General features: G+C 40.7%; 1 protein-coding gene and 1 pseudogene across 1 annotated transcript in view; one reads left to right on the top strand and one right to left on the bottom strand.

The window, feature by feature from the left end:
* Positions 1-23,923, bottom strand: part of FSIP1 (fibrous sheath interacting protein 1) — a 205,845-nt gene that overhangs the window by 83,112 nt on the left and 98,810 nt on the right. The gene's annotated exons all lie outside the window — the stretch shown is intronic.
* On the top strand, positions 2,353-3,367 carry LOC133085287 (cyclin-dependent kinase 4-like; annotated as a pseudogene).

Here is a 23,923-nt window from a genome sequence, read left to right as displayed (position 1 = left end):
AGCACTAAAATCATTACGGTCTGACATTTTTATATGCTTATAAAACATATTTTGTTCCAACTGTTTTTATTAGAAATGTGGCCTGCTGAAAACCAAAACCTACATATTTTACTTTGAAAAAAAAAAGGCAGCTGGAAATATAAAACCCCACACATTTGCTTTTAACACTGCTTAGGAACTAAAACCTATAATGTGAATTTGACATCTATTAATGGTTTGCTCAAAGAAACTGAGACTATGTTCTAACAGAAAGCAGCACTCTGAGCTCACACCACAACCCACGGCATCCTCACTGCTTCCCAGGAAGGGGGCAAGCAGGGAGGCCATGCACTCTGAGGCTCCCTGGATGAGGGCTTGCTTTCACAGGGATCTCTGCATCGCTGTACTGTCTCCAGATTCAAGAATACAGAAACAAATTCTTTGGAATTTAGCCCCCGGGGAGGCAAGCAAACTATGTTAACCACATGCAAACATTTATATTACTCTCTGGTTTGTTTCCATGACCTTCCAAAATAAATTGCAATTTAAAATCAGATCTTAGAGGACTACATATGACAAGACATCTATATTGTTTTCTTGCCTCATGAAAGGACCAAATTAGTGAAAACAGTTACTTAATATCATTTAAATTTGAATACTCTAATTACAGATGTGTTTATATTAAAATAAATGTTTGTTTCTTAAAATACAATTTATCCGCAAACTCTTCTGCTATAAATTAAATATGCCAAGACGGAGGAAGTAGATGCCTAGAAGTGGCCAACAGATAAAAGGTCCTGGTCCAGTACAGGCAAGGAAAAAGAACAAAACCAAATATATGTACATAGATGGGGGTAGAAGTAAAGTATATAAGCAGCAGAGGCATGGTTGCTCACTGGGTGGGTTCTCAGGGAGCAGGTCAACAGAAGTTAATCGGGTGGTTAACAGCCCAAATAGCCAACTGATTTCCAGTATAAATATCAGCCCAAACACAAGTCTATCTACATGTTCTCTGCTAGTTGATCCCTTATTAGACATCTCCAGCTGGAACTTCAAAACTTGACGTGAACCTCAACCAAGTAGGTTTATCATGGGAATGCAAGACTAGTTCAATAGGCAAAAACCAACCAATGTAATCTACCAGAGTAGCAGTCTACTGGAAAAATGATAAAAATAATAATAACAATCACATCAATTGATATAGAAAAGCATTTGAAAAATTTAACATCCATTCTTGATTTTAAAACTCTCTCAGCAAAGCAGGAATAAAAGGGAACTTCTTCAACCAGATAAAACCTGCAGCTAAAATCATACTTAATGGTAAAAGATTGAATGCTTTAATCCCAAAATTAAAAACAAAGCAGAAACGTCCACTCTCACCACCCCTATTAAAAACTGTACTGGAAGTTCTTGCCAGTGTAAGCAAAAAAGGCAAGAAGAAGAAATAAAAGGTATACAAGATTGGAAATTAAAAAATAAAACTATTCCTATTCACAGACAAGATGACTGACTACGGAGAAAGCCCCATGGTACCAGGAAGGAAACAAAGAAACCCTCCTGGAACTAATAAGTGATGTTTAGCAAGTTCACCAGATAAAAGTCAACACACAAAAATTAATCATATTTATATATATACTAGCATGGTACAACTAGATCCCAAAAAACATACCATTTATAATAGTTCCAAAAAACTAAATACTTAAGTATAAATCTAAAAATGTATGTATAGGATCTATATACTGAAACTACAAAATGCTGCTGAAAGAAATCAAAGAAGACTTAAATAAATAGAAAGGTGTACCATGTTGATGGATTGGAAGATTCAACATAATAAAGATGTCTGTTCTCACCAAACTTATCTATAAATTTGTGCAACCTCAATCAAAATCCTAGCATGATTCTCTATACATATAGACAAGCTGATTCTAAAATTTATATGAAAAGACAAAAAAGAACTAGGATAGCCAAAATAATTTTGATAAAAGAAAAATAAAATTAGGGAAATCACATGACTTGATTTGAAGACTTACCATAAAGCTGCAGTAATTAAGACAGTGCAGTACTGGCAAACGATAGACACAATAGAGCAATAGAACAGAATAAAGAGTCCAGTAATAGATCCACACATATATGGCTAGGCTATATTTGAAAAGAGTGTAAAAATAATTCAATGGAAAAAAAACAGTCCTCAGCAAATGGTGTTGGAACAAATGGACATCCATATGCAAAAACAAAAGAACCTTGACCTAAACCTTGTACCTTTTATAAAATTTAATTCAAGGTCTATGGTCGGCCCCGTAGCGGCCAGCTGCCCCAGAACAAGCTCAAGTGTATGGCGCCAGGAACCGGCTCCGAGGCCCCAATTACAGGCCGCCCCCGCAGCTCCAGACACGGGGTGAGGCTCATACCATCCGAACTGTGGAAGGAATTTCGGTGGTAGGAGTCTCTCTGATTGTAGGGTCTCCTCTGGTCTGAGAATGGCTACCCCTCAATATGAGCCAGTGGCTGAGATTGGTGTTGGTGCCTATGGAACGGTGTATAAGGTCCATGATCCCCACAGTGGCTTCTCTGTGGCCCTCAAGAGTGTAAGAGTCCCCAGTGGAGGAGGTGCTGGAGGGGGCCTTCCCATCAGCACAGTTCATGGGGTGGCTTATTGTGGCGACTGGAGGCTTTTGAGCATCCCAATGTTGTCTGGCTGATGGATGTCTGTGCCACAGCCTGAACTGACTGGGAGACCAAAGTGACCCTGGTGTTTGAGCATGTGGACCAAGACCTAAGGACATATCTAGACAAGGCACCCCCACCAGGCTTGCCAGTGGAGACCATCAAGGATCTGATGCACCAGTTTCTAAGAGGCCTAGATTTCCTTCATGCCAACTGCATCATTCACCAAGACCTGAAGCCAGAGAACATTCTGGTGACAAGTGGTGGAACAGTCAAGCTGGCTGACTTTGGCCTGGCCAGAATCTATAGCTACCAGATGGCACTTACACCTGTGGTTGTTACACTCTGGTACCGTGCTCCAGAAGTTCTTTTGCAGTCTACGTATGCAACCCCTGTGGACATGTGGAGCGTTGGCTGTACCTTCACAGAGATGTTTCGTCGAAAGCCTCTCTTCTGTGGAAACTCTGAAGCTGACCAGTTAGGCAAAATCTTTGACCTGACTGAACTGCCCCCAGAGGATGACTGGCCCCGAGATGTGTCTCTACCCCCAGGAGCCTTTTCCCTCAGAGGGCCCCACGCAGTGCAGTCGGTGGTACCTGAGATGGAGGAGTCTGGAGCACAGCTGCTGCTCGAGATGCTGACTTTTAACCCACACAAGTGAATCTCTGCCTTCCGAGCCCTGCAGCACTCTTATCTACATAAGGCAGAAGGTAACCCAGAGTGAGCCACGGATGGAATAGTTGCAACAGAACTAAGAGAAGAGAAGCCAACATTCCCTTCCTTTGAACATTTGAGTGGAGAGTCCCCCACTAAGAAGGCAACCTCTGCCTTCATCTCTGAGGCTCTGGAGACTCCCCCAACGTTTTACAGAGAATATTTTGCTGCCTTAATGACATTTCCCTCCCACCCCTCCTTTTGAGGCTTATCCTTCTCCTGCCCCCTCTGTGTCCTTACACCAAGGGGTATGTCCCTTGTTCTTCCCCTTCCCTATACCTTGATATTGGGATCCTTTTTTATACAGGAAAAACAACAAAACAAAACAAAATTAACTCAAAATGGATCATATATCTACTGTTAAAATGTAAAACTAGGGCTTCCCTGGTGGCGCAGTGGTTGGGAGTCTGCCTGCCAATGCGGGGGACGCGGGTTCGAGCCCTGGTCTGGGAGGATCCCACATGCCGCGGAGCGACTAGGCCCATGAGCCACAATTACTGAGCCTGCGCGTCTGGAGCCTGTGCTCCGCAACAAGAGAGGCCGCGATAGTGAGAGGCCCGCGCACCGCAATGAAGAGTGGCCCCCCAAAAAAAAAAAAAAAAAAATGTAAAACTATAAAACTTTTAAAAGAAAACATAAAAGAAAATCTTCATGACCCGGGGTTAGGCAAAGATTTCTAGACATGACACCAAAAGAAGACAATGATAAATTAAAACTACCTCAAAATTAAAATTTTCTGCTCTGCAAAAGACACTGTTAAGAGAATGAAAAGACAAGCCAACAAAGTAGAAGAAAATATTTTGCAAAAAAGATAAATCAGTCCTTTATCTGATAATGGACTTGGAAACAGAATATTTAAAGAACTCTCAAACCTCAACAGTAAGAAAATAAACATCCCAACTTAAAAAAATGGGCAAAAGACAAACATTTCACCAAAGGGGATGTATACATGGCAAATAGGCTCATGAAAATACATTCAACATCATTAGCCACAGGAAAATGCAAATTAAAACAATGATGATATACCACTACACACCTACTAGAATGGCTAAAATTTTAAATTCTAACAATGCCAAGTGCTGGAAAGACTATGGAACAATTCAAACAATCATATATGGCTGAAGGGAAATGCAAAATGTATAGCCACTGTGGAAAACGGTTTTTGCAGTTTCTTCTAAAGGTAAACATATACTTACCAAACAACTCAGCAATTCACTTTTGAGCATTTATCTCAGAGAAATGAAAATTGATGTTCACACAAAAACCTGGATACGAAGTTTATAATAGTTCTATTGATTACTGCCAAAAATTGGAAATAGCCCAAATATCCTTCAACAGATAAATGGACAAACTATGGTACATCCATACAATGGAAAACTATTCATTGTATTTCATACAATGGAATATAGCAATAAAAGGGAAAGAACTATAGATACATGCAACTTGAATAAATTTCAAAAGCATTATGCTGAGCAAAAGAAACCAGACACAAGAGTATATGCCACATTATTCCATTTATATGGTGTTCTCCTACAGATGTGGGAAGAGTGTAACTACAAAGGGATAGCATGGAGAGTTTGGGGAAGCAATGGAACTGTTCTGTATTCTTACATGTGTTAAAATTCATGGGACCTTACACCAAAAAAGTCCATTTTTCTGTATGTTAATTTAAACTTTTAAAAAATTTAAATATCTTTGAGATAATTTAATATTAAGAAATTATTCTTAATTTTGTTAGGTGGATAATGGCACGGTGGTTATATTTCTAAAAAACCCTTATCAATTAGAGACTCATACTGAGTATTTATGGGTGAAATGACGTGATGTCTTGGATTTGCTTTAAAATAACTCCTACAGGCATAGGGTCAGGAAGCGGGTCATAGATATGATAAACGTTGAAGCTGAGGATGGGTAATGGGTACCTGGGTTTTCATTAGACTCCTCTGACTATGTTGTTGTATGTGTTTGAAAATTTTCACAGTCAATGGTTTTATAACATAAAAAATTTTTAAAGTTGAGCGTGAGGAATCCAGAGAGCACACTGGGGCACATGGGGAAAATTATTTAAAAGGTTGGAGAACAAAAACTACAGCAGTGATTCTTGTCTGCCTCCCTCCCCATTGGATTCCCCAGTGCCAAGCACACTGCCTGGCACATAGGACATAGTCCATAAATCGTTGCTCAATGAATGAAAAATGAATGATGAAGAAACAAGGGGAGAGCTTACTTTTTGTCCTTAGCCCTATAGAAGGACACAGCATCAAGAATCATAATTCTTTGTATCTAATTTTTGATAGTTTGATTAATATGTGTCTTGGCGTGTTTCTCCTTGGATTTATCCTGTATGGGACTCTCTGTGCTTCCTGGACTTGATTAACGATTTCCTTTCCCATATTAGGGAAGTTTTCAACTATAATCTCTTCAAATATTTTCTCAGTCCCTTTCTTTTTCTCTTCTTCTTCTGGGACCCCTACAATTCGAATGTTGGTGCATTTAATGTTGTCCCAGAGGTCTCTGAGACTGTCCTCAATTCTTTTCATTCTTTTTTCTTTATTCTGCTCTGCAGTAGTTATTTCCACTATTTTATCTTCCAGGTCACTTATCCATTTTTCTGCCTCAGTTATTCTGCTATTGATCCCTTCTAGAGAATTTTTAATTTCATTTATTGTGTTGTTCATCATTGTTTGTTTGCTCTTTAGTTCTTCTAGGTCCTTGTTAAACCTTTCTTGTATTTTCTCCATTCTATTTCCAAGATTTTGGAAGATCTTTACTATCATTATTCTGAATTCTTTTTCAGGTAGACTGCCTATTTCCTCTTCATTTGTTAGGTTGGGTGGGTTTTTACCTTGCTCCTTCATCTGCTGTGTGTTTCACTGTCTTCTCATTTTGCTTAACTTACTGTGTTTGGGGTCTCCTTTTTGCAGGCTGCAGGTTCGTAGTTCCCGTTGTTTTTGGTGTCTGCCCCCAGTGGCTAAGGTTGGTCCAGTGGGTTGTGTAGGCTTCCTGGTGGAGGGGACTAGTGCCTGTGTTCTGGTGGATGAGGCTGGATCTTGTCTTTCTGGTGGGCAGGTCCACGTCTGGTGGTGTGTTTTGGGGTGTCTGTGGCCTTATTATGATTTTAGGCAGCTTCTCTGCTAACGGGTGGGGTTGTGTTCCTGCCTTGCTAGTTGTTTGGCATAGGATGTCCAGCACTGAAGCTTGCTGGTCGTTGAGTGGAGCAGGGTCTTGGTGTTGAGATGGAGATCTCTGGAAGATTTTCGCTGTTTGATATTACGTGGATCTGGGAGGTCTCTTGTGGACCAGTGTCCTGAAGTTGGCTCTCCCACCTCAGAGGCACAGCCCTGATGCCTGGCTGGAGCACCAAGAGCCTGTCATCCACACGGCTCAGAACAAAAGAGAGAAAAAAAAAAAGAACAAAGAAAGAAAGAAGATAAAATAAAATTAAATTAAGTTATTAAAATAAAAAATAATTATTAAAAAAATTTTTTTAAGTAATTAAAAAAAATAAAGAAGAGAGCAACCAAACCAAAAAACAAATCCACCAATGATAACAAGCGCTAAAAACTATACCAAAAAAAAAAAAAAAAAAACGGACAGACAGAACCCTAGGACAAATGGTAAAAGCAGAGCTATCACACACAGACGCATACACATACACACTCACAAAAAGAGAAAAAGGGAAAAAAATATATATATTGTTGCTCCCAAAGTCCACCTCCTCAATTTGGGATGATTCGCTTGTCTATTCAGGTATTCCACAGATGCAGGGTACATCAAGTTGATTGTGGAGATTAATCCGCTCCTGAGGCTGCTGGGAGAGGTTTCCCTTTCTCTTCTTTGTTCGCACAGCTCCTGGGGTTCAGCTTTGGATTTGGCCCCACCTCTGTGTGTAGGTCGCCTGAGGGCGTCTGTTCTTCACTCAGACAGGACGGGGTTAAAGGGGCGGCTGATTCGGGGGCTCTGGCTCACCCAGGCTGGGGGGAGGGAAGGGTACGGAGTGTGGGGTGAGTCTGCGGCGGCAGAAGCCGGCGTGACGTTGCAACAGCCTGAGGCATGCCGTGCGTTCTCCCGGGGAAGTTGTCCCTGGGTCACAGGACCCTGGCAGTGGCAGGCTGCACAGGCTCCCGGAAGGGGAGGTGTGGATAGTGACCTGTGCTTGCTCACAGGCTTCTTGGTGGCTGCAGCAGCAGCAGCCTTAGCATCTCATGCCCATCTCTGGGGTCGGCACTGATAGCCGCGGCTTGCGCCCATCTCTGGAGCTCTTTAAAGTGGCGCTCTTAATCCCCTCTCCTCACGCACCAGGAAACAAAGAGGAAAGAAAATGTCTCTTGCCTCTTCCGCAGCTCGACTTTTTTCCGGACTCCCTCCCGGCTAGCTGTGGCGCACTAGCCCCTTCAGGCTGTGTTCTCGCAGCCAACCCCAGTCCTCTCCCTGGGATCCAACCTCTGAAGCCCGAGCCTCAGCTCCCAGCCCCTGCCAATCCCGGCGGGTGAGCAGACAAGTCTCTCCGACTGGTGAGTGCTGGTCGGCACCGATCCTCTGTGTGGGAATCTCTCCGCTTTGCCCTCCGCACACCAGTTGCCACGCTCTCCTCCGTGGCTTCGAAGCTTCCCCCCTCTGCCACCCGCAGTCTCCGCCCACAAAGGGGCTTCCTAGTGTGTGGAAACCTTTCCTCCTTCACAGATCCCCCCCACTGATGCAGAAAATTATAAGACACTGATGAAAGAAATTAAAGATGATACAAACAGATGGAGAGATATACCATGTTCTTGGATTGAAAGAATCAACATTGTGAAAATGACTCTACTACCCAAAGCAATCTACAGATTCAATGCAATCCCTATCAAACTACCACTGGCATTTTTCACAGAACTAGAACAAAAAATTTCACAATTTGTATGGAAACACAAAAGACCCTGAATAGCCAAACCAATCTTGAGAAAGAAAAACCGAGCTGGAGGAATCAGGCTCCCTGACTTCAGACTATACTACAAAGCTACAGTAATCAAGACAGCATGGTACCAGCACAAAAACAGAAATATAGATCAATGGAACAGGATAGAAAGCCCAGAGATAAGCCCACGCACATACAGTCACCTTATCCTTGATAAAGGAGGCAAGAATATACAGTGGAGAAAAGACAGCCCCTTCAATAAGTGGTGCTGGAAAAACTGGACAGCTACATATAAAAGAATGAAATTAGAACACTCCCTAACACCATACACAAAAATAAACTCAAAATGGATTAAAGACCTAAGTGTAAGGCCAGACACTATCAAACTCTTAGAGGAAAACATAGGCAGAACACTCTATGACATACATCACAGCAAGATCCTTTTTGACCCACTTCCTAGAGAAATGGAAATAAAAACAAAAATAAACAAATGGGACCTAATTAAACTTAAAAGCTTTTGCACAGCAAAGGAAAACTTAAACAAGGCGATAAGACAACCCTCAGAATGGGAGAAAATATTTGCAAATGAAGCAACTGACAAAGGATTAATCTCCAAAATTTACAAGCAGCTCATGCAGCTCAATATCAAAAAAACAAACAACCCAATCCAAAAATGGGCAGAAGACCTAAATAGACATTTCTCCAAAGAAGATATACAGATTGCCAACAAACACATGAAAGGATGCTCAACATCACTAATCATTAGAGAAATGCAAATCAAAACTACAATGAGATATCATCTCACACCAGTCAGAATGGCCATCATCAAAAAATCTACAAACAATAAATGCTGGAGAAGGTGTGGAGAAAAGGGAACCCTCTTGCACTGTTGGTGGGAATGTAAATTGATACAGCCACTATGGAGAACATCATGGAGGTTCCTTAAAAACCTAAAAATAGAAATACCATACAACCCAGCAATCCCACTACTGGGCGTATACCCTGAGAAAACCATAATTCAAAAAGAGTCATGTACCACAATGTTCACTGCAGCTCTATTTACAATAGCCAGGACATGGAAGCAACCTAAGTGTCCATCGACAGATGAATGGATAAAGAAGATGTGGCACAAATATACAATGGAATATTACTCAGCCATAAAAAGAAATGAAATTGAGTTATTTGTAGTGAGGTGGATGGACCTAGAGTCTGTGATACAGAGTGAAGTCAGAAAGAGAAAAACAAATACCGTATGCTAATACATATATATGGAATCTAAAAAAAAAAAAAAACATGGTCATGAAGAACCTAGGGGTAGGATGGGAATAAAGACGCAGACCTACTAGAGAATGGACTTGAGGACATGGGGAGGGGGAAGGGTAAGCTGGGACAAAGTGAGAGAGTGGCATGGACATATACACACTACCAAATGTAAAATAGATAGCTAGTGGGAAGCAGCCGCATAGCACAGGGAGATCAGCTCGGTGCTTTGTGACCACCTAGAGGAGTGGGATAGGGAGGGTGGGAGGGAGGGAGACGCAAGAGGGAAGATATAGGGGGATATATGTATATGTATAACTGATTCACTTTGTTATAAAGCAGAAACTAACACACCATTGTAAAGCAATTATACTCCAATAAAGATGTTAAAAAAAAAAAAAGAATCATAATTCTCCACAACTGAAATCTGAATAGGAAAAACTGGCTTCAGATCTTTTTTTTTTTTTTTTTTTGAAGTGTTCAAAACTCAGTTCTATTCCTAATTCCTCCCTTTCTAAAATATCCTAGCTCATACTGGTTTGTCTTTTGTGAACCATTTTAGTAAATGGTCCTAACAATTTCCTACTTGATCAAATAGAGTGTTGAAGTGTCCTCTTGTGTATGATGCCTACGCTTTGGCTTCCTCACCAGATGATGAGATGAGAACACCTGATGTGGACTGAGTTCCCATATATCCAGGCACTGTCCTAAGAACTTTCCATTCAACCCTACAAGGTCAGTTCTTATTATCTCCACTCACAGAGGAAGAAACTGAGGCAGAGAGAGGTGAAGTAACTTCTCAAAAGTCACACTACTAGTAAGAGGCATAGCAGGGACTCAAACACAGACAATTTGGCTCCACACTTGTCTCAATACTGCCTCTTACTAGGACCCTGAGAACACAGACTCCATCATACGTACTTTTGTATTCTTCTCAGCAATGACCCCCATGCAGTAGACATTTTACAATCTAAGTGACTGGTGTGTTATCTGGGCTGTCTTTGTAAATCTCAGAAAGCATCTTTCGGGAAGTTTTTAGCTAAAGTTTACATTGTTCTGAAGAGCTCTCCTGTTGTTTCTTTAATGTTTTATTTAATTCCACCATGAGAATTTCCTTGACAAAAAAAAAAAAAAACAACTATTCATGTGTAATAAAGACAAAACGTTAGTACCTAATCAGATGTTAAGATTCTTTGTGCAAATACTGCCCAAAATAGATACCAAAACAATACTAATAAAGTAAAAATCATCCGGAGAAAACTTATTTTATAACCCAGTAAAAGTCCTTTACTGCAAACGTTCCTCCCCAACCCCTAACTCCCTCCCCCCATCATACACAGGAACAGAGGAACTTTCAAAGATTACTCGTCACTGAGGAGATAAAATACACCTCTGGGAATTTTGATCATTCTTAAGATCTCTATCACTAGCACTTTGTTTTGAAAAACTTCAATATTTGACACGATTCTGGATTACATGTGGTTTAAGGGTAAAGAAAAGAAATCAGTACAGTCAACTGTCTAATAGTACAGGCTATCTTTCTAATGAAGTGTGTGCTTGCTGAACACAGCTAATCTGAAAAAAAAATTCTAAAAGATGAGTTTTCCCATTGATCTTTTTCTTCTATGGAATTATTCTAAAGACAGATTAATCCCAAAAGAAGAAGAAAGACTTTTAATGAAATTTCACTGCACCTGGCCATCATCCAGACTTCGGTTAGGTCCCGCAATACACTCCAGACACACAACATGTCTTCTGTATGTTCACATGTCAGATCATTTCAACGAAATGGTAAAGAAGTCACGAAGCTATGATTTTCAAGTATAACTCAAATCTTGCTGGCATAATTAGTTAACACTAGCAAAAAGGATAACAAAAACCATCCAGCTAATACAAGTTATTTTAAATAATGAATTTGGAGCAGGATAATTTTAGTGACCATAAAACAAAGGGAAAAACATTATCCTATCAAGACAACAATATGCTAATCGATTCACCACTTATATCTTAAAGGGATCCTCCAGGAAACCCCAACTCTACCAAGCAACCCTCCACTGACTTCCAATTACCACTGGCAAGAAGGAGAATACAGACATGATGATGTGACCACTAGGTGGCACCTCCACACCGTTTCTTTCATCTCAAAACCTTATTTCCTCCTTTATTATGGCTTTCCCAAAATATTAGCAGTGCAAAATACAAAACCAGGTGCCTCACTTCAATAAAGAAAACAGACAAAAACAAATTTAGAAAGCACATTTTTAATTAAAAATGCTTCCTGTAACTTTATACATATATCGCTTTGGTTTATAGTCATCAAAGACTATCTCACCAAACTGTAAATATGAATTAGTATTCTGTATCCCTCTCTTTGGTAACGTATCATTCCAATATCACAATATAGAATTGGGAGGAATTTCTTTTCTTTTTTGTCATAAATATCTTTTAAGGCAAACTGCTGCATAAAAATCCCTGTGTGGGAGATTACCGGTTCAATATGGTGGAGTAGAAAGATGTGCGCTCACTCCCTCTTGTGAGAGCACGGGAATCACAACTAACTGCTGAACAATCACCGACAGGAAGACACTGGAACTCACCAAAAAAGATACCCCACATCCAAAGACAAAGGAGACGCCACAATGAGATGGTAGGAGGGGCGCAATCACAATAAAATCAAATCCCGTAACTGCTGGGTGGGTGACTTACAAACTGGAGAACACTTATACCACAGAAGTCCACCCACTGGAGTGAAGGTTCTGAGCCTCACATCAGGCTTCCCAACCTGGGGGTCCGGCAGTGAGAGGAGGAATTCCTAGAGAATCAGACTTTGAAGGCTAGTGGGATTGACTACAGGACTTTGACAGGAATGGGGGAAACAGAGACTCCACTCTTGGAGGGCACACACAAAGTAGTGTGTACATCAGGACCCAGGGGAAGGAGCAGTGACCCCATAGGAGACCGAACCAGACCTACCTGCTAGCGTTGGAGTGTCTCCTGCAGAGATGGGGGTGGCTGTGGCTCACTGTGAGGACAAGGACACTGGCAGCAGAAGTTCTGGGAAGTACTCCTTGGTGTGAGCCCTCCCAGAGTCTGCCATTAGCCCCACCAAAGAGCCCAGGTAGGCTCCAGTGTTGGGTTGCCTCAGGCCAAACAACCAACAGGGAGGGAACCCAGCCCCACCCATCAGCAGACAAGTGGATTAAAGTTTTACTGAGCTCTGCCCACCACAGCAACATCCAGCTCTACCCACCACCAGTCCCTCCAATCAGCAAACGTGCACAAGCCTCTTAGAGAGCCTCATCCACCAGAGGGCAGACAGCAGAACAAGAAGAACTACAATCCTGAAGCCTGTGGAACAAAAACCACATTCACAGAAAGATACACAACATGAAAAGACAGAGGGCTATGCACCAGATGAAGGAACAAGATAAAACCCCAGAAAAACAACTAAATGAAATGGAGATAGGTAATCTTCCAGAAAAAGAATTCAGAATAATGATAGTGAAGATGATCCAGGACCTCGGAAAAAGCATGGAGGCAAAGATCGAGAAGATGCAGGAAATATTTAACAAAGACCTAGAAGAATTAAAGAACAAACACCTAGAAGAATTAAAGAACAAACAAACAGATGAACAATAATAAATGAATTGAAAAATACACTAGAAGGAATCAACAGAAGAATAACTGAGGCAGCAGAACGGGTAAGTGACCTGGAAGACAGAATGGTGCAATTCTCTGCCGCAGAACCAAATAAAGAAAAAAGAATGAAAAGAAATGAAGACAGCATAAGAGACCTCTGGGACAACATTAAACGTAACAACATTCACATTATAAGGGTCCCAGAAGGAGAAGAGAGAGAGAAAGGATCCGAGAAAATATATGAAGAGATTATAGTCGAAAACTTTCCTAACATGTGAAAGGAAATAGCAACCCAAGTCCAGGAAGCGCAGCGAGTCCCATACAGGATAAATCCAAGGAGAAACACGCCAAGACACACAGTAATCAAATTGACAAAAATTAAAGAAAAAGAAAAATTATTGAAAGCAACAAGGGAAAAACAACGAATAACATACAAGGGAACTCCCATAAGGTTAACAGCTGCTCTCTCAGCAGAAACTCTACAAGCCAGAAGGGAGTGGCATGACATTTAAAGTGATGAAAGGGAAGAACCTACAACCAAGATTACTCGAGCTGGCAAGGATCTCATTCAGATTCGATGGAGAAATCAAAAGCTTTACAGCCCATCAAAAGCTAAGAGAATTCAGCACCACCAAACCAGCTCTACAACAAATGTTAAAGGAACTTCTCTAAGTGGGAAACACAAGAGAAGAAAAGGACCTACAAAAACAAACCCATAACAATTAAGAAACTGGTAATAGGAACATACATATCGATAATTACCTTAAATGTGAATGGATTAAATGCTCCAACCAAAAGACACAGGCTTGCTGAATGGATACAAAAACAAGACCTAGGGACTTCCTTGGTGGTGCAGTGGTTAAGAATCCGCCTGCCAATGCAGGGGACACGGGTTTGAGCCCTGGTCCAGGAAGATCCCACATGCCGTGGAGCAACTAAGCCCGTGTGCCACAACTACTGAGCCTGTGCTCTAGAGCCCGCGAGCCACAAATACTGAGCCCACGTGCCACAACTACTGAAGCCCGCGCGCCTAGAGTCTGTGCTCTGCAACAGGAGAAGCCACTGCAATGAGAAGCCCGTGCACCGCAAAGAAGAGTAGCCCCCGCTTGCCACAACTACAGAAAGCCCGCACGCAGCAACGAAGACCCAACGCAGCCAAAAACAAATAAATAAATAAATAAATTTAAAACAAACAAACAAACAAAAAACAAGACCCATATATATGCTGCCTACAAGAGACCCACTTCAGACCTAGGGACACATACACACTGAAAGTGAGGGGATGGAAAAAGATATTCCAGGCAAATGGAAATCAAAAGAAAGCTGGAGTAGCAATACTCCTATCAGATAAAATAGACTTTAAAATAAAGAATGTTACAAGAGACAAGGAAGGACACTACATAATGATCAAGGGATCAATCCAAGAAGATATAACAATTGCAAATATATATGCACCCAACATAGGAGCACCTCAATACATAAGGCAACTGCTAACAGCTCTAAAAGAGGAAATCGACAGTAACACAATAATAGTGGGGGACATTAACACCTCACTTTCACCAATGGACAGATCATCCAAACAGAAAATTAATAAGGAAACCCAAGCTTTAAATGACACAATGGACCAGATAGATTTAATTGATATTTATAGGACATTCCATCCAAAAACAGCAGATTACACTTTCTTCTCAAGTGCACATGGAACATTCTCCAGGATAGATCACATCTTGGGTCACAAATCAAGCCTCAGTAAATTTAAGAAAATTGAAATCATATCTAGCATCTTTTCTGACCACAACGCTATGAGATTAGAAATCAGTTACAGGGAAAAAAACAAAAAAACACAAACACATGGAGGCTAAACAGTATGTTACTAAATAACCAAGAGATCACTGAAGAAATCAAAGAGGAAATCAAAAAATACCTAGAGACAACTGACAACGAAAACATGACGATCCAAAACCTATGGGATGCAGCAAAAGCAGTTCTAAGAGGGAAATTTATAGCAATACAAGCCTACCTCAAGAAACAAGAAAAATCTCGAATAAACAATCTAAACTTACACCCAAAGGAACTAGAGAAAGAAGAACAAACAAAATCCAAAGTTAGTAGGAGGAAAGAAATCATAAAGATCAGAGCAGAAATAAATGAAATAGAAACAAAGAAAACAATAGCAAAGATCAATAAAAGCAAAAGCTGGTTCTTTGAGAAGATAAACAAAATTGATAAACCATTAGCCAGACTCATCAAGAAAAAGAGGGAGAGGACTCTAATCAATAAAATTAGAAATGAAAAAGGAGAAGTTACAACAGACAGTGAAGAAATACAAAGCATCTTAGGAGACTACTACAAGCAGCTCTATGCCAATAAAATGGACAACCTGGAAGAAATGGACAAATTCTTAGAAAGGTATAACCTTCCAAGACTGAACCAGGAAGAATTAGAAAATATGAACAGACGAATCACAAGTAATGAAATTGAAACTGTGACTAAAAATCTTCCAACAAACAAAAGCCCAGGACCAGATGGCTTCACAGGTGAATTCCATCAAACATTTAGAGAAGAGCTAACACCCATCCTTCTCAAACTCTTCCAAAAATTGCAGAGGAAGGAACACCCCCAAACTCATTATATGAGGCCACCATCACCCTGATACCAAAACCAGACAAAGATACTACAAAAAAAGAAAATTACAGACCAATATCACTGATGAATATAGATGCAAAAATCCTCAACAAAATACTAGCAAACAGAGTCCAACAACACATTAAAAGGATCATACACCATGATCAAGTGGGATTTATCCCAGGGATGCAAGGATTCTTCAGTATATGCAAATCAATCATTGTGGTAGACCATATTAACAAATTGAAGAAGAAAAACCATATGATCATCTCAATAGATGCAGAAAAAGCTTTTGACAAAATTCAACACCCATTTATGATAAAAACTCTCCAGAAAGTGGGCATAGAGGGAACCTACCTCAACATAATAAAGGCCATATATGACAAACCCACAGCAAATATCATTCTCAACAGTGAAAAACTGAAAGCATTTCCTCTAAGATCAGGAACAAGACAAGGATGTCCACTCTCACCACTATTATTCAACATAGTTTTGGAAGTCCTAGCCACGGCAATCAGAGAAGAAAAATAAATAAAAGGAATACAAATTGGAAAAGAAGAAGTAAAACTGTCACTGTTTGCAGATGACATGATACTATAAATAGAGAATCCTAAAGATGCCACCAGAAAACTACTAGAGCTAATCAATGAATTTGGTAAAGTTGCAGGATACAATATTAATGCACAGAAATCTTGCATTCCTAAATACTAATGATGAAAAATCTGAAAGAGAAATTAAGGAAACACTCTCATTTACCATTGCAACAAAAAGGATAAAACACTTAGGAATAAACCTACCTAGGGAGACAAAAGACCTGTACGGAGAAAACTGTAAGACACTGATGAAAGAAATTAAAGATGATACCAACAGATGGAGAGATATACCATGTTCTTGGATTGGAAGAATCAACATTGTGAAAATGACTATGCTACCCAAAGCAATCTACAGATTCAATTTAACCCCTATCAAATTGTCAATGGCATTTTTTACAGAACTAGAACAAAAAAATCTTAAAATTTGTATGGAGACACAAAAGACCCCAAATAGGCAAAGCAATCTTGAGGGAAAAAAGCAGAGCTGGAGGAATCAGACTCCCTGACTTCAGACTATACTACAAAGCTACAGTAATCAAGACAATATAGTACTGGCACAAAAACAGAAATATAGATCAATGGAACAGGATAGAAAGCCCAGAGATAAACCCACACACCTACAGTCAACTAATCTATGACAAAGGAGGCAAGGATATACAATGCAGAAAAGACAGTCTCTTCAATAAGTGGTGCTGGGAAAACTGGACAGCTATGTGTAAAAGAATGAAATTAGAACACTCCCTAACACCATACACAAAAATAAACTCAAAATGTATTAGAGACCTAAATGTAAGACCGGACACTATCAAACTCTTAGAGGAAAACATAGGAAGAACACTCTTTGACATAAATCTCAGCAAGATCTTTTTTGATCCACCTCTTAGAGTAATGGAAATAAAAACAAAAATAAACAAATGGGACCTAATGAAACTTCAAAGCTTTTGCACAGCAAAGGAAACTACAAACAAGATGAAAAGACAACCATCAGAATGGGAGAAAATATTTGCACATGAATCAGTGGACAAAGGATTAATCTCCAAAATATATAAACAGCTCATGCAGCTCAATATTAAAAAAACAAACAACCCAATCCAAAAATGGGCAGAAGACCTAAATAGCCATTTCTCCAAAGAAGACTTACAGATGGCCAAGAAGCACATGAAAAGCTGCTCAACATCACTAATTATTAGAGAAATGCAAATCAAAACTGCAATGAGGTATCACCTCACACCAGTTAGAATGAGCATCATCATAAAATCTACAAACAACAAATGCTGGAGAGGGTGTGGAGAAAAGGGAACCCTCTTGCACTGTTGGTGGGAATGTAAATTGATACAGCCACTATGGAGAACAGTATGGAGGTTCCTTAAAAAACTAAAAATAGAAGTACCATAAGACCCAGCAATCCCACTCACTACTGGGCATATACCCAGAGAAAACCGTAATTCAAAAAGACACATGCACCCCAATGTTCATTGCAGCACTATTTACAACAGCCAGGTCATGGAAGCAACTTAAATGCCCATCAACAGACAAATGGATAAAGAAGATGTGGTACATATACACAAAGGAATATTACTCAGCCATAAAAAGGAACGAAATTGGGTCATTTGTAGAGACATGGATGGATCTAGAGACTGTCATACAGAGTAAAGTAAGTCAGAAAGAGAAAAACAAATATCGTATATTAACGCATATATGTGGGACCTAGAAAATGGTACAGATGAACCGGTTTGCGGGCAGAAATTGAGACACAGATGTAGAGAACAAACGTATGGACACCAAGGGGTGAAAGTGGCGGGGGGGTGGTGGTGGGATGAATTGGGAGATTGGGATTGACATATATACACTAATATGTATAAAATGGATAACTAATAAGAACCTGCTGTATAAAAAAATAAATAAAATAAAATTCAAAAATTAAAAAAAAAAAAGATCATTTACTTAGACTGTCAGGACCTGACCCATTCCAGATGAATATTTCTTACTTTAGGTATCTTAACTCCAAAAGAGCGCAATGATTTACAAAAGACATTTTAGTCTGACAGTTTTGGTATATAGTATGAGATGTCAAGTATGATAAGAAATAAACAAATTTAATATGCAAAAAAAAAAAATCCTCCCTGGTTGGGACACATAGTTTTTCAAGGCAGGAGCCTGCTGTGTCCCCTTTTGCCTGGCAAAGCGATAAAGCTATCCTTTTCTACTTCACCCAAAAAAAACAAAAAACAAAAAACCCAGCATTACATTAGGCTCTCAGGGTTGGATTCAGATGGTTTGCAGTAGAGTTTTTCCAATGATTGAGAAAATCCTGTCTTGGCCCAATCTAAGAGATCCTTGGAGGAAGTTACCATGTGCAAAGTGCACAATTTCATGTTAGCTGAGACTTGAATGGATCCATGAAAAAGGCCTTTTTCTAAACAGAACAGGGCACAATCCTGCCCTATGGTTCTGCCATGCCCTAATCCAAGCCCCAGGAGAGCTGACCACTGCATGGGGACAGAAGGAAATGCCCATCAGCAGGGCAGGAAAGGGCACCATAGAGCCAGACCACAGGCAAGAGAAGAGTTATCCAGAGCCCACTGCCACTGACTCCAGGCCACCTCTGGAGAGAGCTCAGCCCCTGAATCTACCTGCCTCCTGATGAGAAAGATGGATGAAACAGAGAGAAAGAGGAAGGAGGAGGGACCAGGCCAGGCCTCTTCCCATGCCAAATAAGTCACTCCCACACAACTCCAGCCAGTGGAAGAAAGAAAGAGAAAAACGGCATACAGTCACACATGAAAGCTTCAGCCCTAGAAAATGTGGCCTAGTCAGGGTTTCAAAGTAAAACAGCATTCCTCCTCTTTGGGAATGGAGTAACTTGCCCTAGATTGCAAGATGGAGCAGGCAAGAGGCCTTGAATTCGGCCTTGAGGACAAATCTATCTAGCATGATTTCAGAGGTCCTTGGGGAGGTTCCATTCGTACCAAACACTTAGCCTCCATATTCATTCTTCATTTCACAGAATTAATAGACTCCACCATTGCCGGGCGTGGGCCAGGTATCAGGTAAATTCATTCTGAAATGAATAAGACAGACATAGTCCCTGTCCACAGCCTCACGGGAAAAACAGACGTGTGGAGAGAAAAGCTTGACAAAGGATGTGACATCTGAATAAGCCTTTAAGGATGAGAAAGTGAAAAGCAGGGGGAAGAATAAACTGTGCTAAGACTCACATGAAAAAGCTTTGTATGTTTGGAAAATGGCTAGTAGTTCATAGCAGTGGGTACACTGGGAAGACAGGAAGCTACTGCGAGAGATGGGCCGGAAGAGAGGCTCTGACCAGGGAGTGAAGGTCCATACACACCCAGCCAAAGAATCTGGATTTTATCCTAAAGGTTACAGGGCCACTATAAGATGTTAAGCAGGGGACTTTCCTGGTGGTCCAGTGGTTAAGACTCCGAGCTCCCAATGCAGGGGGTCCGGGTTCAATCCCTGGTAGGGGAACTAGATCCCACGTGCCACAACTAAGACCCGGTGCAGCCAAATAAATAAATTAATTTTAAAAAAAAAAAGATGTTAAGCAGGAATGTAACATACCATATTTGCACTCTAGAAAGATCATTCTTGTAGCAGTGTGGAAATGGCCTGGAGAGACTGGCCATTTAATGTGGTGAAGCAGAGAAGAAGGACTGGAAAGACAACGAGGTGGAAGAATCTCCTGGTACGGCTCCCTTCACAACTGTGGGTAAAGAATAGAGTCCCATCTCTTATTTTTCCATTCATTGTTTCTGATACCCCATCAGCCACAGTATTAGCAGCAACTTCACTATCTCCCTCTAGAAGCTACTCCCCAATCCCTAACCCCAAATTGTTCAGAACGTTTGTGGCCTGTCCTGCTTCCAAACGTCAGCCTGAAAGAAACTGGAAAGTCTAATCAGTCTAAGATGGGTCCAGATTTCTAGCTGCCATGGCTCCTGGTAAAGCCACAAATGGGCCATTTGTGTTCACTGCTGCCATGAACCCTGATGTAGATCCCTGCACAGAGTACAGCAGTGCCTCACACAAGGGACCCCAGGGCGTTGCTGTTTTACCTTCACTCACATACTCTGTCCAAGGACCAGTGCTGTGCCACGGACCCAAGCTCAGCCATCAGAACCTCCCCTACGAGCTTCCAAAAGCCCTAACGTTAAGCCTGGGTCACCAAGTCAACCTCCTCCTTCCTCCGTGGTGGAATTCTTTCCTTCCGAGGGACCTCACCTGGGGCAACATCAATCCATCAGAGAGGTTTTGGTAAAAGTGAATCGAAAGAGAAAGGGGTTAGAGTCTGGTTCCCTTCCCTCCCGGACACTGGCTGGTCCCTGTGCCGGCAATCTGCAGCGCACACGAAGGGATACTAACAGTGGCAATGTTGTCCGGCCACAAATTTCCTGTCACTCTTCTCCCAGAATAGTGGTTACTTATTTGCCTTATATTTGCATAATTAATAGGGTCCAGTCAAGTGTTTAGGAAAGGGAGACTTTCTATGTCCACCTAAAGAGCAATATGCCTGAACAATTCACCCAAGTTAAAAAAGAAAAGAGAGAGTAGAAGACGTGAAGTGTCTACCCTTGGTGACTAGGTAGACGGTGTTCAATTGCCCCTGCCCTGAGTCTCATCAACAAGCAGCACCTACACAGGATGCCTTTGGACAAATTGGAAAAGGTGCCCCTCCAGGTAGAAGCAACCTCACTGAGGTGCTTGGCCAGTGAGTAGAGCCTTTCACGTAAAGAGAAAGTCTCTCCCTTATCATGGTGATCATTGTGTGATGTATGGAAATATTGAAACACTATCTTGTGCACCAGGAACTAACATAGTGCTGTAGATCAATTATACTTCAAAAAACAAACAAACTCACTCACAGAAAAAGAGATCAGATTTGTAGTTACCAGAGGTGTACTGTGGGGAGAGGGGGGATTGGATGAAGGCAGTCAAAAGGTACAAACTTCCAGTTATAAGATAAAGAAGTACTAGGGATGTAACAACATGACAAATACAATTAACACTGCTGCATATTATATATGAAGGTTTTTAAGTGAGTAAATCCTAAGAGTTCTCCTCACAAGGAAACAATATTTTTTCTTTTTATTTTGTGTCTATATGCGATGATGGATGTTCACTAAACTTATTGTGGTCATCATTTTACGATGTATGCAACCCAAATCACTATGCTGCACACCTTAAACTTATACAGTGCTGTATGTCAATTATATCTCAATAAAACTGGAAGAAAAAGAGAGAGAGAAAGTCTCCCCTTCCTCCAGGTGAACTCAGCAGGTGCTAATGAGCAGGACTTAGCAAATGGAGCCCAGTGGATTTCAGCCCCTTCTTGTCCCTTAGCCAGTGATCTCTGAGCAGTGCCCAGCGACCAAGTAGCTCTGCCTGAGATTGCCATGGCTTAATACTCTCCTTCAAGAAGTTAAGTTCCAGGATGAGTCTCTGACCTTGACAAGTCAAGGTCATTTCCACCCAGTCTCATCTATTAAAGAGGAGAAATCCCAATGAGGTAAGATAGCAGAAAGGATCAATGGGTGTACAGTTTTTTCATGGGGGGAGGGGGGGACACTGGACAGGAAATTGATATATCTCTCAACTGATGTGGTTCTTACCCAACCCTATTGTGAAGACAGAAAGTCTCTGTAGTTCTCTTAACCACTCTGAATAGCCGGTTCTCAAGGGGATAGTCATAACACTATCTTCTTTATAATTTTCTAATGACGCTTAAAACCCTATGATACATATTTTTTAAAGCATAATTGTTTTAAGAAACCAGAATAGCTGAAGAATAAAAACTACGGTTTCTTACTTTATGGTGTGAGTAAAATGTAAAATTTTGCAGAATGTTCACAGGTGGTTCTCTTTAAGTGATACAAATTGTGATGATTTTCTATCAAGCCTAATAAAAATACAAATGAAGAACGCTGATAGGAAGGATCATTTCATCAGGAAGTTTATCAGTATGTAAGCTTAACAGTGGGGGGAACCTCCAGTCAATAAGCAGCATACAGTGGGAGGAAAGAACTCCCCAAAGCGCGATGAGTCTTCCATTCTATGCTACCAACTAACTGTGTGGCCTGCAGCACTCACCTCATATGAATCCCTAAATCACCCATGTTGAGGGTTATTTAAACAACAAACAAGATAATTTACATGGGAAATGCTTTGCAACTATAAATCATTATTCATCTGTATTATAATTATGTCCCTACAAATTGTGGTTATTTGTTCACATCCCAAATCTACCTAAGCATCAAACACCATTTTACAAATTTTAAAAGGACATTATAAAGTTTTGAATTACACTCTGGCTAGAAGAAAATACCGAGCTCTTTAGGAAAAAATAATAATAATAATAATGCATCATCCACATCTTCAAGTCCTAAAGGGTCTAACCCCATCACATAACACAGCAAAGCCTGTTATCCCATAAAAGGAAAGTACTAAACCCTCAATTTAAGGACTAGTTACAACTGATTAAAGTAAGGATACTTATAATTTAGTGTGTAAGAATGTATGCTGAAATATAATTAGTGCCTCTGAATTAAAGCAGGATGGATTAGGCTAATTCATGGAATACTGTTGGAGAGACGACCCTGGGTTAAAAAAAAAAAAGAGAGAAAAAAAGAAAGAATGATCCTTGTGTTTGCACAGCAGCTAAGCAGCTTAATGTTCCTCTAATCAATCTGAATGGAAAGAAAGGGGAGGTGGAGCCCTCTCCATCACATGGGCCCCCATTCTGCCTGCTTGGCACTGCAGCCCTCGCAAAGTGGGTATAAGCAGAAGGGGCCGGGCTTTGTGCCCTCCGCTCATTTCCCAGCTTAATTTATATGGTAATTAGAGCTCTGTTGCCAGAAGGGAGAGCATCTGCCAAAAGTAAAGTCCTCACAATAACAAAACTGACATCTGCTGTGATGCCGCCAAAATGCTGAATAAGAAATTTCTTTTATCTCCTTTTGAAGCCATAAAGTACTATTCGTGTTATTACTAGCTGGGAATTTTTAACAGTCTTGCACTGACAGCAATTATTTAACACATGCACAAAACAATAGAGCTTCACACCACTTAATAAACCTTTGAGCTCTGGGACTTCCAATGCTCTCACTGGCTGGATTTTATGGTCTAGTAGCTCCTGAACAGTAAAGTATATGAGCCACAAAAACAGTATGAAAATTATTTGAAACAACCTCTCTTTGTGCCCTTGCAGATCTAGGAAATGAATGAGGTAAGCTCCATGATCAAGGGCTAATTAAAAGATTTGTCTGCCCACTTGATTCTGCACGCTTAACCGCTGCAATAAATCTCTCCAAAGGAATCAAGCTAAGTGTGTGGCTGTTGATCTACCCCTGTATCTAATTTTTTTCAAAACATCTGCCAGAGTAAGGCAGATTTTAACAATCTATTTAAGGTAGGGCTGTATTATTACCTTTCTTGGGAAAAAGGATTCATTCAAATATTTGAATACCTATTCCACTAAGCCTGAAATAGTACGGCACATACGAAGAAGAAGAAAATCAAAAGTACTGCCTTCCGATAC

This window comes from Eubalaena glacialis, chromosome 2 (genome assembly GCF_028564815.1).
Source record: "Eubalaena glacialis isolate mEubGla1 chromosome 2, mEubGla1.1.hap2.+ XY, whole genome shotgun sequence".
In the NCBI taxonomy this organism is placed as follows: domain Eukaryota; kingdom Metazoa; phylum Chordata; class Mammalia; order Artiodactyla; family Balaenidae; genus Eubalaena; species Eubalaena glacialis.
This window is presented reverse-complemented; position numbering and strand designations above follow the sequence as displayed.